This window comes from Macaca mulatta, chromosome 5 (genome assembly GCF_049350105.2).
Source record: "Macaca mulatta isolate MMU2019108-1 chromosome 5, T2T-MMU8v2.0, whole genome shotgun sequence".
Taxonomy (NCBI): domain Eukaryota; kingdom Metazoa; phylum Chordata; class Mammalia; order Primates; family Cercopithecidae; genus Macaca; species Macaca mulatta.
Window position 1 is genome coordinate 154,993,656 of NC_133410.1, and position 14,375 is coordinate 155,008,030.

Below are 14,375 nucleotides of genomic sequence, written 5' to 3' on the forward strand. Positions count from 1 at the left end.
ACACCAGTTTGTAATATGTGCTGATTTTCATGGTGTAAATACTCCCACCATGGCCAATTTCAAAGTGCAAATATAATGTCACTCAACACCAAGAAGGGAAGGATGGCATAATTCCAAAAGCACAAGAAATTAGAAAAAGAAGGGCAAATTAAATACAAAACAAGTATAGGAAAGAAATAATAAAGATATGAGCAGAAGTTAATGAAATAAAAAGCAGAAAAACAGTAAAGAAAAATCACTGAAATCAAGAGGTGGGCCTTTGAAAAAGACAAATAAAATCGATACACCTCTAAAACAGGGATTGGTGAACTTTTAAAGAGTCACGGCTTTGTTTTAACCCAACTGGTCTAACACCAACTGTGTGTACTGGAATACAATTGTGGTGTTAACCACCTAGAATTAGCATCAAACTCCACAAGTTAAAAACTCAATCCCCCACAGGACTGCCCTTGCTTTAGACAGCAGCTGCACTTCAAGAGTCCACAGGCTACCCACACTTTTGACCAACTGGCTATAAATTCAGGGGTTCCAATGTTCCCCTTAGGTTCAATAATTCACTAGAATAACTCACAGAACTTACTCAAAGTACCATACTTAACAATTACAGTTTAATTATAAGGGATACACATTGGGTAAGGTCTTGGAAGGAGTGCAGAGCTTCCATACTCTCTCAGAGAACATCAAGATGCTTACAAACGAAGAGGAAACACTGAGTTTTAATTGGTGTTTCATTAGGTAGGCATGATTGATTAAATCATTGATCACATGATTGAATTCAATCTCCAGCCCCCTCCTCTTCCTGGAGGTCAGGTAGCTGAAAGTTCCAACCTTCTAATCACATGCTTGGTCTTTCTGGTGGCCAGTTCCCATCCCAAAGCTATCTAGGACTCACCAAGAGTAACCTCATTAGCCTAACATATATACTCCCATCACTCAGAAAATTCCAAAGGTTATTGAAGCTCTGCACCAAGAACTTAGGTCAAAGACTAGATATATTTTTAAATTATACAACAGGCACATTATAAGTATTTTAGGCTCTGTGGACCACATGGTAATAAATTCTCAACTCTGCTATTGTGGTGCAAAAGCAGCCATAGTCAATATATAAACTAGTAAGTGTGGTTGTGTTCCAATAAAACTTTATCTATGGATACTAAAATTTGATTTTTGTTTAATTTTCACATCTTGAAATTTTATTCTTCTTTTGACTTTTTCCAACCATTAAAAAATGTAAAAACTATTCTTTCCTTTTATTTTAATTTTTGTGGGTACATAATAGGTGTATATATTTATGGGGTACATGAGATGTTTTGATACAAGCATGCAATGTGTAATAATCACATCACATAAAATGGGTATCCATCTCCTCAAGCCTCCATCCCTTGTGTTACAAACAAACTATTATTGACTATAGTCACCCTGTTGTGCTATCAAATACTCAGTCTTATTTATTCTTTCTTTTTGGACTCATTAACCATCCCCTCATCCCCCCCAAAAAACATTCTTAACTCACATACCACACAAAAAACTTTCAGCAAGCCTGATTTGCCCTGTAAACCACAGTTTGTTCATCCCTGCTCTTGGTAAAAAAAAAAAAAAAAAAAAAAAAAAAAAGAGAATACAGACATTTCTAACAATGGGAATGAAAGCGGGGACATCCTAAACTCCTTCAGATATTTAAAAGATGAGAATATTGTAGACAGCATTATGTCCCCAAATTTGAAAACTTAGACAAAATGAACAAATTCCTTGAAAGACACAAACTACCAAAACTCTCTTAAGAACAGATGACCTAAATTTTCTATTACATATCAAAGACATTAAATGTGTAGTTAAAAAACTTTCCCAAAATGAAATCTCCAGGACCAAATGACTGCACTGGTGAATTCTACCAAATATTTAAAGAAGAAATATTAATTCTATAAAAACTCACCAAGAGAAATACAACAGGAAAGAAAATTTACCAAATCATTTTATGAGACCAACACTAACTTGATACCAAAATCAGATAAAACGTCATAAGGAAACCACAGAATAATCCTCATGCACGGAGATAGACATAAAACTTGTTATAAAATTTGAACTAATTTAATCTAGCAATATATAAAAAGGATGATAGAGTATGACAAAGTGGAGTTGATTCCAGGAATGCAAAGTTGGCATAAGACGTAAGAATCAATCCAAGCCATTCACCTTATCAATAGATGAAAAAAGAAAAAAACATACAATCATTTCAATAGGTACAGAAAAAGCATTTGACAAAATTCAATAAATATTCATGATAAAAATTTGGAAGACTAGAACTGATAAGAATTTCCTCTGCCTCGTATCAAAAACCAAACAGCTGACACCATACCTAACTGTAAAAGACTGAGTGTTCCTAAAATCAGGAACAAAGTTAGGATGTCTAATCTTATTACTAGTTCTATCCAACCTTGGCCTTGTCAAAGTAAAATAAAATGGAGACTAGGCTGAAAATTCCCTAAGGAGACCAAGTCAGTTAGGTCACAAAAGCAACCTTAACCTTATTTGATTGGTAAATGTAAGCAAAACTTAAGTTGGGTTATTCCTTATAAATGTCTCTGATAATCAGAAACTAAACTAAGTCACCTTACAAAAATAGTGAAAGTAATTGTTATTGGCCCATCCTCTGCTATCTGGAAATCCCCACTGCTGTATCCAAATCATTACAAAGGTTAAACAACTTCCTCGTTTTTGCTATAAAACCCAATCTGCAAGAGTAGGCCTCTGAGCTTCTAACCACTTTTGATTTTGAGGGCTTATGTGTAACAATCTGTATTTACTATTTTACTCAACAATAAACTTTAAAACTCTCTTTACTAATCTAATTTGATATTTGTTTTGAACAGCCTGAAAGTGTTAGCCATGTAATACTGCAAGAAAAAGAAAGAAAAAGCAAATAGATTGGAAAGGAATAAACCTGCCTTTATTCACAAATTACATCATCCTGGAAAATCTCCCTTCTGAAGAAAACTACAAAATAGGAAAGTTTATCAAAGTTCAAGAATGCAAGGTCTATATTGAAAAATCAATGTATTTCTATACACTAGGAAGGCATAGTTTAAAATTGAAATTAATAAAAATATTTACAAATAGTATAAAGAACATGAAATATAAAATAAAGGTAACAAAATATGTGTAGACTGTGTATGCTAAAGACTATAAAACACTGATAAGATAAATTATAAAAGACCTAAATAGAGAGAGATGGATTAGAATCCTCGATATTAAGGTGTCAAATTTCTCCACATTGATCTATAGACTCAATGTAATCTCAGTCAAAATACCTGCAGGATTTTTAGTACAAATTGACAAATAACTACAATTTATTTTTAAAATAAATTTTATTTATTTATTTACTCAAGGAATTTTTCTTAGAAAAGTTTGAAGACTCACATTTTATATTATATTTCAAGATAAAGTTACACTAATCAAGATAATGTGGTACTGGCTTAAGGACAGATATACGGATCAACAGAAGAGAAGAGAAAGTTCAGAAACAGATCTACATAGATATTGTAAATTGATTTTTGGCAAAGGTGCTAGAGTAATTCAATGTGGAAAGGATAGTCTTTTCAATAGGTGGTAACTGGACATCCACACACACCAAAAAACAAAAAACTCTGATGCTCATTCATACTATATACACAAAGCAACTTGGAATGGATCATAGACCTAAACATAATAACTAAATCTATAAAACTTCTAGAACACTTAAAGAAAATCTTTGTGACTCTGGATTAGGACAACATATCTATGTTAGGCTACAAAAATCACAAACTTTTGATATAATAAATTTTAAATCATAAAATTAAAAAGGGATAAATTGGACTTCATTGTCCTTCAAAGTCACTGTAAAGAAAATGAAAAAGCAATCAGACTGGGAGAATAATTTCTAAAATACATAGCCAATAAAGGACTTGTATGCAGAATATATTTTTAAAACAATATAAAACAAAACTCTTACAAATAAGAAGACAACCCCAAGTTTTTAAAAATTGGCAAAAGATTTGAACAGACACTTCACTGAAGAAGAGATGTGGATGACAAATTAACACATGAAAAGATCCTAAACATTATTAGTTAGTAGAGAACTATTAATTAATTAAAATCACAATGAGATAATACTATTTATCAGCAAGAAGAGCTAAAATTTAAAAAGAAACTGGCACCTCAGTGTTGGTGAGGATGTGGACCAATGAAGACTCCCGTATATTGCTAGTATAGATTGAAGATGATAACGCCACTGTCAAAAACAAAGTTTCTTTTAAAGTTACACATATATTTACCATATGAGCAAACCATCCCACCACTGGGTATTTACCCAAGAGATAGATATTCCTACATTCACACAGACTTGTATTCAAATGTTTACATTTATTTGTAATAGCTCAAAACTGGAAATTACCCAAATGTCCTTCAAGTGGTGAATGGATAAAGAAATTATGGTACATTCATACAATGGAATATGACTCAGCAATAAAAGGAATGGACTATGGATAAATGGAACAACATGGATGAATCTCAGAAACACTCGGCTAAGTAAAAGCAGCCAAACACAAAAGGCTACCTGTACTGTATGATTCCACTGATACACTATTCTGGAAAAGGTAAAACAGAAATCAGATCACAGGCTGTCAAGGACTGCAGGTAGGGCAATGGGAAAGAGCCATAAAAGAATTTTTTGCACTGATGGCAGTATTCTAAATTTTGATTGTAGTAGTGTTTATACAATTGTATACATATTCTAAAACATTATATAATTTTTAAAAATGAATTTCACTGTCTATAAATTATATACACAAAAATATGACTTTTTAAATCATAAAAATTTTAGAAGTCAACAAAAAGAAAAACATAACAGTATGACATTAAGTTTTAGCTTATTTATATTTACTTGGTTTTGAAGTTCACACAGAAAATTTTAATAAAAAAAATAAGGTTTTACTTAACAGAATTAGAAATGAGACAAAACCACCACATTACTGTTACTACTTCCTAACTAAGAAAGATTAAGCTTCAGGGTTCTGCTTGTGATTTGTAAAAATGTCTTTTCAAGTCATTATTTTCAACAGTAACATGATCTGGAGATTAAGACCTCACCTAACATTCAAAAAAGATACCCTTGTTTCACATTTAAAGATGATAAGGATTTCATATTAAATAAACTGTTTTAATTTAAAATCATCACAGAGGCATTTATAAAATACTAGAACTAGCACTTATAATGGAGTCAGAAGATCTGATTTCAAAACAACTTGTCACATATTTAGCTATGAAAACTCATTGCATCTCAGTTTATTCATTTCATTAAATGGGAAAAACAACGCCAACTTCATAAAATTTTGTGAGGATTAAATGAGATGGCAAATACAAAACCAGTAAGTATGCTACAAAAAATTATATAAAGTAAGGCCCAGTAAGCCTTCGTTATCTAAGTATTCTTTCGCCAATTTCCCTAAGAACTTAGGTTGTACAAGGAAACAAGAGACATCACAGTGGGGAATGGTTCACTAATGAACTGATTATTTCTAAAATGATCCCCAGGAAAACCTTTTACCTTTCTGTACGCACACCCCAATGTCTATGCCTGCACTCCAGCTTTGGTTGGCTTACTATCACTAATTGTACAGTATTTTAAACACCTTGCAAATATATCACAAATAAAACGTAACTTGGTTGCTAAATATAACTGCCCATTCTACAAAATTTAAGTAAGTCAATGAAAATCAGAAGAAACTCAATGAGAAGAGAAAAAAAAAGACAGGATAGGCACTTAAACGGAGAGTGATCAGGATATTCTTTAAATGAGAGCACCTGTGAAAACTAACGAACACAATTATTTTTGCAAAAATAAACAGGAGAGAAAGATAGGATATCAAGTCATCATACAATTTACTCAGGAAAATTACATCAGCCCCCACTCCTTAAAAGCAACACTTGATTCTCTCTCCATTCATGCCAAGAATTAGTGAATAGTTCTCACGTAAATGTTGTTAAGTGAATGATAAAATAAGCTTATTTTCATAATTTAGTTTTATTTTTTCAAAATAAAGACTAAATATATTTTTCAGTAATTGCTACAAAACATTAATTTTTTAAAGTTAACTGAGTTTAAATGAGCTTTCTCCTGTATCACTTACCACTGAATAATGTGGATCTTCTCTTTTTTTTTATTCTAGTTACTCAAATATTTATATGGGGAAGCATATAGCAATTTTTTTTGTTAGTAAAATCATAGCTGATGTTTAAAACAAGCTTCAGATTGCTACATTCAGGAGAATGTGGTTTAAATTTTCTACAAGCAATAAGTATGGAAATAAATATTAGAAAATCTCTTCCCAATTTCTTAATTTTACATATAAGGATTAGACAGCAGCCCAGTGTGGGAAGTGACTTGCTCAGGATCACACAATGTCTAACAGTGGCTGAGTCAGGATTACAAGGAAGAGCTCCCAAACACTCTTCCTTCTCCACACCATTAATCTTTATTTGACTCTAATATACTATGTATCTAAGATATATATGAATATCAAAAATACACAGCATGGAAATTGTATAGACACTCTAAAAAGTAAAACACTAGTCAGCAAGCAGTGAAGTACTAAATCGACTTCAAATTTTTATTAAGGTTATCCTTCCGTTAGTGATTGAAGGTATATTAGCTTAGTGGGCCATGCAATAGCTGTAGCACCACAACTAATGGACTGCCAAGAGATGATTTAATAAAGAGGCCCAGCTGAACAACGGTGTGTAAGTAACTCTGACAACCTGAGGCTTTCTCCTGGTCAAATGTTTTATATCTGTAAGTGACTTTCTCTAAAAAAAAATCACCTGTGAAGATACTCTCAGAAGGTTTCACTGTAATAACAGTAGTCCAAACATTCTTATATAAGTTCAGATTCTTCAAGATCTTAAGATGTGATTAAAAAGAAAAAAAGTTTAAAGGTCTTGTCCCCAGATCCTTCTACAGGCACCATTTATAACATGGTTAGAGATCCAGTTAAATAACACATTCAGCAACTACAACATGTACGTCTTCTGGTTGAAGTAAAATAAAAAAATACAGCAACTTTTAAAATGCTGCCCTCTAGATTTTACTCCAAAACGCAAGCAATGAAAATTGGGGAAAAGGCATTAAATAAAAATATTTATTAAATACATGTCTATAAAATATTATGTCATCTTTATAACATAAACCAACTTGCATTGGGAGGAGAAAAACAAAAGTAGTATGGGGAGAAAAACACTAAACGAGCGAAGATTTTTAAAACGAATATTGCATATGATTAATGAGAGTTCAGGGAAAAGTTAACTTCACATGCTTTATAATATTGCTGTAAGTGTGGCAAATATCAGTATCTTACAAATGTCCATACATGTCCCTTGACCCAGCAATGTCTCTTATAAAAATTTATCTCAGAAAATAATTCGGTTACATTTGTAATCCCAGCATTTTGGGAGGCTGAGGCAGGAAAATTGTTTGAGGCCAGAAGTTCAAGGACAGCCTGGACAACATAGTAATATCCTGTCTCTAGAAAAAATCAAAAACTTAGCCAGGTATTGTGGCATAAGCCTGTATGCCCAGCTACTTGGGAGGCTGAGGCAGGAGGATTGCTTGGGCTCATGAGTTTGAGGCTGCAGTAAGCTAGGATTGTGTAACTGTTCTCCACCATGGGTGACAGAGCAAGACTCTGTCTTTAAAAAAAAGAAAGAAAGAAAGAAAGAAAACAGAATTCAGGTCCACAAAAAGATTTAGCTAAAAAGATTTTCATCATACCATTATTTCCTTTTTCTTTTTCTTTTTTTTTTTTTTTTTTTTTGAGACAAAGTCTTACCCTTTTGCCCAGGCTAGAGTGCAGTGGCACAATCAGTTCACTGCAGTCTCGATCTCCTAGATTCAGACGATCTCCCACCTCCTCAGCCTCCCAAGTAGCTGGGACTACAAGTATGTGCCACCATGCTTAGCTAATATTTGAGAGATGAAGTCCCACTGTGTTGCCCAGGTTGGTCTTGGAATTCCTGGGCTCAAGCAATCCTTCCGCCTTGGCCTCCCAGAATGCTGGAATTATAGGCATGAGTCACCACGCATGGCCCCATTATTTTCTAATAGTAAAAACATAAACTGGAGCTATCCAGGGCTGAAATTAATAATTACACATCCATACATGAGAATAATGAACAGTCTATTTGTAGAATGTTGTAGAACACTATCGAGAGATGTTCACACTATATTAAATGGACAAATAGAGTTACAAAACAGTATGAATTGTATGACTCATTGCATTAAACATATGTGCAGATTAAAAGGTTTGAAAAGATACACATAAAAACATTAATGTAGTTATCTGAACAGTGCGATTATGGTATTTTTTATTTATATTTTCTATATTGCTCACTAAGAATACATAATGCTTCTGTAATAAAAAATAAGTTATTAAAATATTATAAACCATACAAGAACATAAAATTTTATTATATAGTCATTGCAGAACATTGTATGTGACTAAGAGAAGTCACAATGCAATGTACTTTAGGACAGTGAATGAATAGTAAGCCTTTCCCTTGAAATGCCATTGGCCTAAAATTATGTTCATGTGATAATATGAGCCTAATCCAAAAAAGAAAGTGTCATGCCATTGAGAATAACAGTAATTTTATGATATTAGAAAAAGAATCTATGACAGTCATTATCAAAGTAGTCATTATTGGAGGAAAAAAACTGCAAATAAATGAAGACATTTATGTAGAATGATTTTAGGTTGCAAGCAAAGTAGATGAGGGTTTAATATTTAAAGCCACAGTTGGTATCTTAGATAAAAACAGAGTTTTTGTTTCCTTTAAAACAGAGTTTATTATTTACCCATTTTTTAAAAAGTATTCCCTTAACTCACAATAGAAAAGATAAAGTTGAAGAAATTTGTTCCAGATGTAAAGCTCAGATTCATGATTCTTTTTTAAAGATACTCAATTTCTTATGAAACAAAGACAGAGCTTCCCACTAGAATTTTCACAGGAAATATTTCCACTAAGAACAACATTTTTTAGGACTGAAATTTGTTTGTTAAAAAGTTATTTATACAGTCCAACCAAGTATCAGACAGCCACTGTGCGTAATTAACACATATATTCTCTCTTCCTCTCTCCAGAAATCTGCACATCATACTCACGGTGTGACTAATTCAAAATAAGTTTATGAAATTAATTTTTTCCTTTTCTAAACACATATGAAAATAAGAAAATTACTTAACAGGTAAGAATATATTTTTGCTTTTAAAACTGTTTAGACCATCTTAAAACTGATCCCTGATTCCTTATCTTATAAAACTTATTCCTAGGAAAATTTATAAATAAAATGAAGTTTACAGGCACAATGATATTCTGCAGCCTTTTGAAAAACTCCTTTTTGATTCAACAACAGATAATTTGCACACTTTATTCTCCCTATCTCTGGGAGATATAACTGCTTGATACTTTTTATAACCTTAAATATAAAGTTTTAACATTCTTTATTTTATTAGAAAAAAAGATATCTGTGTTTCTTGCAAAGTTACTGTTCATTTCCATTAAAACAGTGAAGCCGTCATGGAAAAGCACTACTTAAATGTGATCTGTCCATGCACAAAGTTCCTATTACATCAAATTATTCATAAAATACCCCCTTGGCAAGGAGGTTATAAGGAAGCTTGAAGCATCAGGTAACAGTCGGACTGAAAGATGTCTGTGGCTGCTTCCAAACCAGTCATTCTCTGCAGTTCTTAAAGATCGCAGTTTAACTGAAGTCTTCATCAGACACCAAGTGAGTTAATATGTACTGAAAGACTCTTCAAGAATACAAATGAGGTTACTCAAACAAACCCTGCTGTCTAACCACAATTATTATTATAGCTTAAATCCAAATTGTGAACATCGTTTGAGATTTTTCTAAGATGTTCTTTAACCCGCTTTCTCCTCTTTTCTTCTATATTTTCTACATAGTTCTAATCTTAAAGTTGAAAGAGGTTTATGTGTTTTAGAAAAAAAAGTGGATGCTTTTAAAAAATGTATTCCCTTAACTACTCCTTACATCTACTTTCTAATCCCCAACTCACTTAATTAAATTCAGTGTGAATTTAAATTGCAATTAACATCTTTTGAGGGATTACATGTTCTAATCACAATTATGCAGTGAATATTTGAAACACATACATTTTGTTATATTATCTGAAATGCAAATTGGAGTCCAGAAGAAGATGTTTAATAAAAATGTATAGTACTGAAGACTTTATTATAGATCCTAAGGGACTAGAAATGAGATTTAAAAGAGTAAAAGCACTGATACAAGTATAAAAACAAATTGCTTCACCTCCAAAACCCCTGGAAATGGCCCCACTTGGCTCCCATTTAATCTAGCTTCTTTGCAGTTTAAAAACTGCCTTCCAAGATGTTTTATTAACCAAACTGAATTTCATTTCTTCCCCCTAGATCGGAAGCTCACAGAGTCCTAAATGAGACATGGATGCATAAAATTCTGTAAGGGCAGGGGACAAAATCTGTTTTTCTGACCCAGGAAGTTATAATGGAATGATTAATTTCTTTTTCTTAACTTTTCCTTCAAATTTGCATTTCATAAGCAGGAAAAAAAAAGCTGACATTTATTGAGCACCTTCTATATGCCAGACAATGTGTTATTTTATTTAATCTTAAATATAACCCTATGAGGTAAGGATTACTTTATTTTATAGATATAAAAGTTAAGGCTCAGAGTAGTTAAGTGGTTAAGAGAAATAAATTAAATGCTTCAGTGGTGAAACTGTAATTTGACTTCTAAATCCATGCTCCCATCTGGTAAAAGGATAGTATCATTTCTGCAAAGGTGAGACCTTAGGAGGAAAGCCTAGAATGAAGCACCTATTTTCAATATTAAGATTAACTACAATCCTCTCTACCACGCTGTTGGGATTGTTGTGGCCCCAGAAAACAACTTCATCTCTGGTAGTAAGCTTGGATAAAATGCTTCAAGAAGTTTCATTCCTGGGGCTCTCAGGACTTTTCTGCAGAGGCCAAGAGGTTGCTAAAAGCCAGAATTACTTGGCATCTTCTTAATCAATGCCAGGATTTGCCATAAAGCAAAGATCTGGTGCATTAATCTATGCCCAGTTTCCTCTTGGTAACTTTCCCATTCCATCTTCAGGGTCTATTTGTATACTTACCAGATTGTTAGCTCCCAGGCTAGGTTTATATTGAAGGAAACTAAGGCAAACTCAAGTTCTGCCTTTCACTCCCTTCCACTGTCAGTTTCCTGTTAATTAATCATTTTTCTACACAACTTTTGCTGCTATGCTTTACTAGTAAAACAGAGACTAGTTAAGCTAGCTATTACTTTTTCCTTTGAGAAAGACAACACTAAGTTGCTAAACTCCCTACCTAGTCAACTCTGAAAAGTAGGTTTGAACACACACACACATGCACACAAATACTTTTTTACTCCTTAGCATGTTTTTTTGTCTTTTTCTTTCTCTTTTTTTTTTTTTTTTTTTTTTTTTTTTGAGACAGAGTGCTCTGTTTCCCAGGCTGGAGTGCAATGGCATACTCTCAGCAAACTGTAACCTCTGCCTCCCAGGTTCAAGTGATTCTTGTGCCTCAGCCTCCCAAGTATCTGGGAGTACAGGCATATACCAATATGTCTGACTAATTTTTGTATTTTTAGTAGAGATGGGGGTTTCACAATGTTGGCCAGTCTAGTCTCAAACTTGTGACCTCAGGTGATTCACCTGCCTCGACCTCCCAAAGTGCTGGGATTACAGGCGTGAGCCACCGCACCTGACCTTGCCCTCTTTTATCTATGATCCAGCCTCCTGGATCTATGTGATGTGACGATGCCTAATGTGACACAACACCCTGTACAAGGATAGATATGACAACCCAAAGATTAGAGAGAGGTAGGTGGGAGAAGAGAGATATTACAGTGTATAATTTACCACGTGAAACAGCCATGAGATGTGTAGGCATCAGAGGGTCCCAGACTTAGTTTACCTAGGTCTGAATGCAGTTCCACAGCTAGAGAACCTCTAATGAGCTTAATTAAACTTCAAGCCTCTGTTCCCTCATCTCAATAATGGGCATAATATCTACTTACAAGAATTTTGTGAGAATTAAATAAGATAATTCATGACAATCAGTAGCACCATAAGCTTAATAAATATTAGCTATTATTAATCATATCATCATCAATATTATCACATTACCAAGTGGTAAGAGCCATTAATCAATGACTTGCCAAATCAGAAATCCAGAAATAGAGATATAAAACTTCTGATACATTTGAAAACATAGAGACAAATAAACATTTTAATGTGGGAAAAAGGAGGGATGGACATGAGGGCATGGAGCAAGGCATTTATTTATTTTTTTATTTTTTACTTTAATTTTTTTTTTTTTTTTTTCGACGGAGTCTCACTCTGTCACCCAGGCTGGTGTACAATGGCACAATCTCGGCTCACGGCAACCTCCGCCTCCAGGGTTTAAGCAAGTCTCCTGCCTCAGCCCTCTGAGTAGCTGGGACTACAGATGTGTGCCACTACACTCGGCTAATTTTTGTATTTTTAGTACAGATGGGGTTTCACTATGTTGGCCAGGCTGGTCTCGAACTCCTGACCTCAAGTGATCTACCCGCCTCAGCCTCTCAAAGTGCAGGGATTACAGGCATGAGTCACTGCGCCTGGCCAGCAAGGCTTTCAAAATGCAGTGTTTAATTCTTAGGACATAATTGATTGTGATTTTAAAATCATAACCTGTTACATGGGTGGTACTTCTTTGTTAACATTTAGAGATTTGTGAGGCTTCAGAAAATATTCAACAACAAATATATATTTTTAAACCATTGTTGGGGATGAGGGGGTACTTTAAAGTCCTTAGGGAAAACCAAACCTGTATGGAGAAGGTCTTCACAGTTCTAATTAGGATTGCAGTTTGGATTAAAAAGAATCATTCAGGGTTCTTCTGAAATTTCCTGAAAAGCAAAGCTGAATGGGGAGCACAATCAGAAGGAGAGTACAGTCACTGGAGAAGCTAATGGCTTCTAGGAGGGTACAAACAAACCCCTCTGGCAAGATCTTGGCATTTTTCCTATGACGTACATCTTCTAACCCAGTCATCATTTCTCTGACTCTGGCCTTTCTTGTGCTCCTAAAATAGTAACATAGGGATGACGAAAAGAGGCACAAATGGTTGCTGAAGACAGGAAAGTGGTCAGGAGAGGCAGAAGCTATTGCTGGTTAATCAGAGAGATTGGAAATTTAACTCAGTCAGCAGTTGCATGAAGATGCCAAAGGGCACATGGGAAATGCTTCCTTGAAAGCAGCACCAGGGAAAAGTAAGAGAAAACAGAGGACACTAGGATCCGTGGAGTTAGAATGCTTCTACTTGAATCTGCGTACTATCATCAAAATCAACCTAATTATTCAGTAAACATTTGATGAATTCCTACTGTGTATAAAAAACAGTGAAATATTTTCTTATTGTAAGATACGATCACCATCCTCAAGAACATTTCAACCTATAAAGGAATATTAGCATGTATAAAACCCAAAGCTGATTTATGTATTTATTGGCTCTTGCTCTGTCACCCAGGCTCAAGCACAGTGACGTGATCATGGCTCACTGCAGCCTCAACCTCCCAGGCCCAAGCAATCCTCCCACCTCAGCTTCCTGAGTAGTTGGGACCATAGGTGCATGACACCACACCTGGCTATTTTTAAATTGTTTTTGGAGAGATGAGGTCTCACTATGTTGCCCAGGCTGGTCTTTAACTCCCGGCCCCAAGTGACCCTCCTGCCTCAGCCACCTCCCAAATGCTGGGATTACAGACATGAGTCACCACACCCAGTCCAAAACAACTTTAAAAGAAAACAAAGGCATTCCTTTAAAATCAAACTTCCTTTAAAATAGAATTTATTATTTACTCCATGATGGGCTACGTTTGGGGCAGATATATACCATGTAATGTGGAATGGCTACGTTTGGGGTAGATGTATAAATATGTTCTGACAACAGGCAGCAAACAGAGCTTGCACTATTATTTGGTTGGAGAAGAAGGATGTAAAAAAGTTATAATTCTTTGGCTATTTCTCTCCTATCTCATGGGCTTATTGCTTCCTTTAATGTCTTTTCTTCCAAGTCTTAACAACTTAACAACTATTGTTCAAACTTAGGGGATTATTTTAACTGCCACTTTTAAAGAATGTCCTCAGTTAGAACTCCTCTTGAAATATCCCTAGGTATACTACTGATTCTGAGATACAGATGCATATAATATATATACATATAAATGTACATATTTTTATATATATGTACATATATAAATATATACACAT

The 14,375-nt window shown here is 34.2% G+C and overlaps 1 protein-coding gene across 6 annotated transcripts in view; it reads right to left on the reverse strand.

The window, feature by feature from the left end:
* SLC10A7 (solute carrier family 10 member 7) overlaps positions 1–14,375 on the reverse strand; it is a 256,440-nt gene that overhangs the window by 189,949 nt on the left and 52,116 nt on the right. The gene's annotated exons all lie outside the window — the stretch shown is intronic.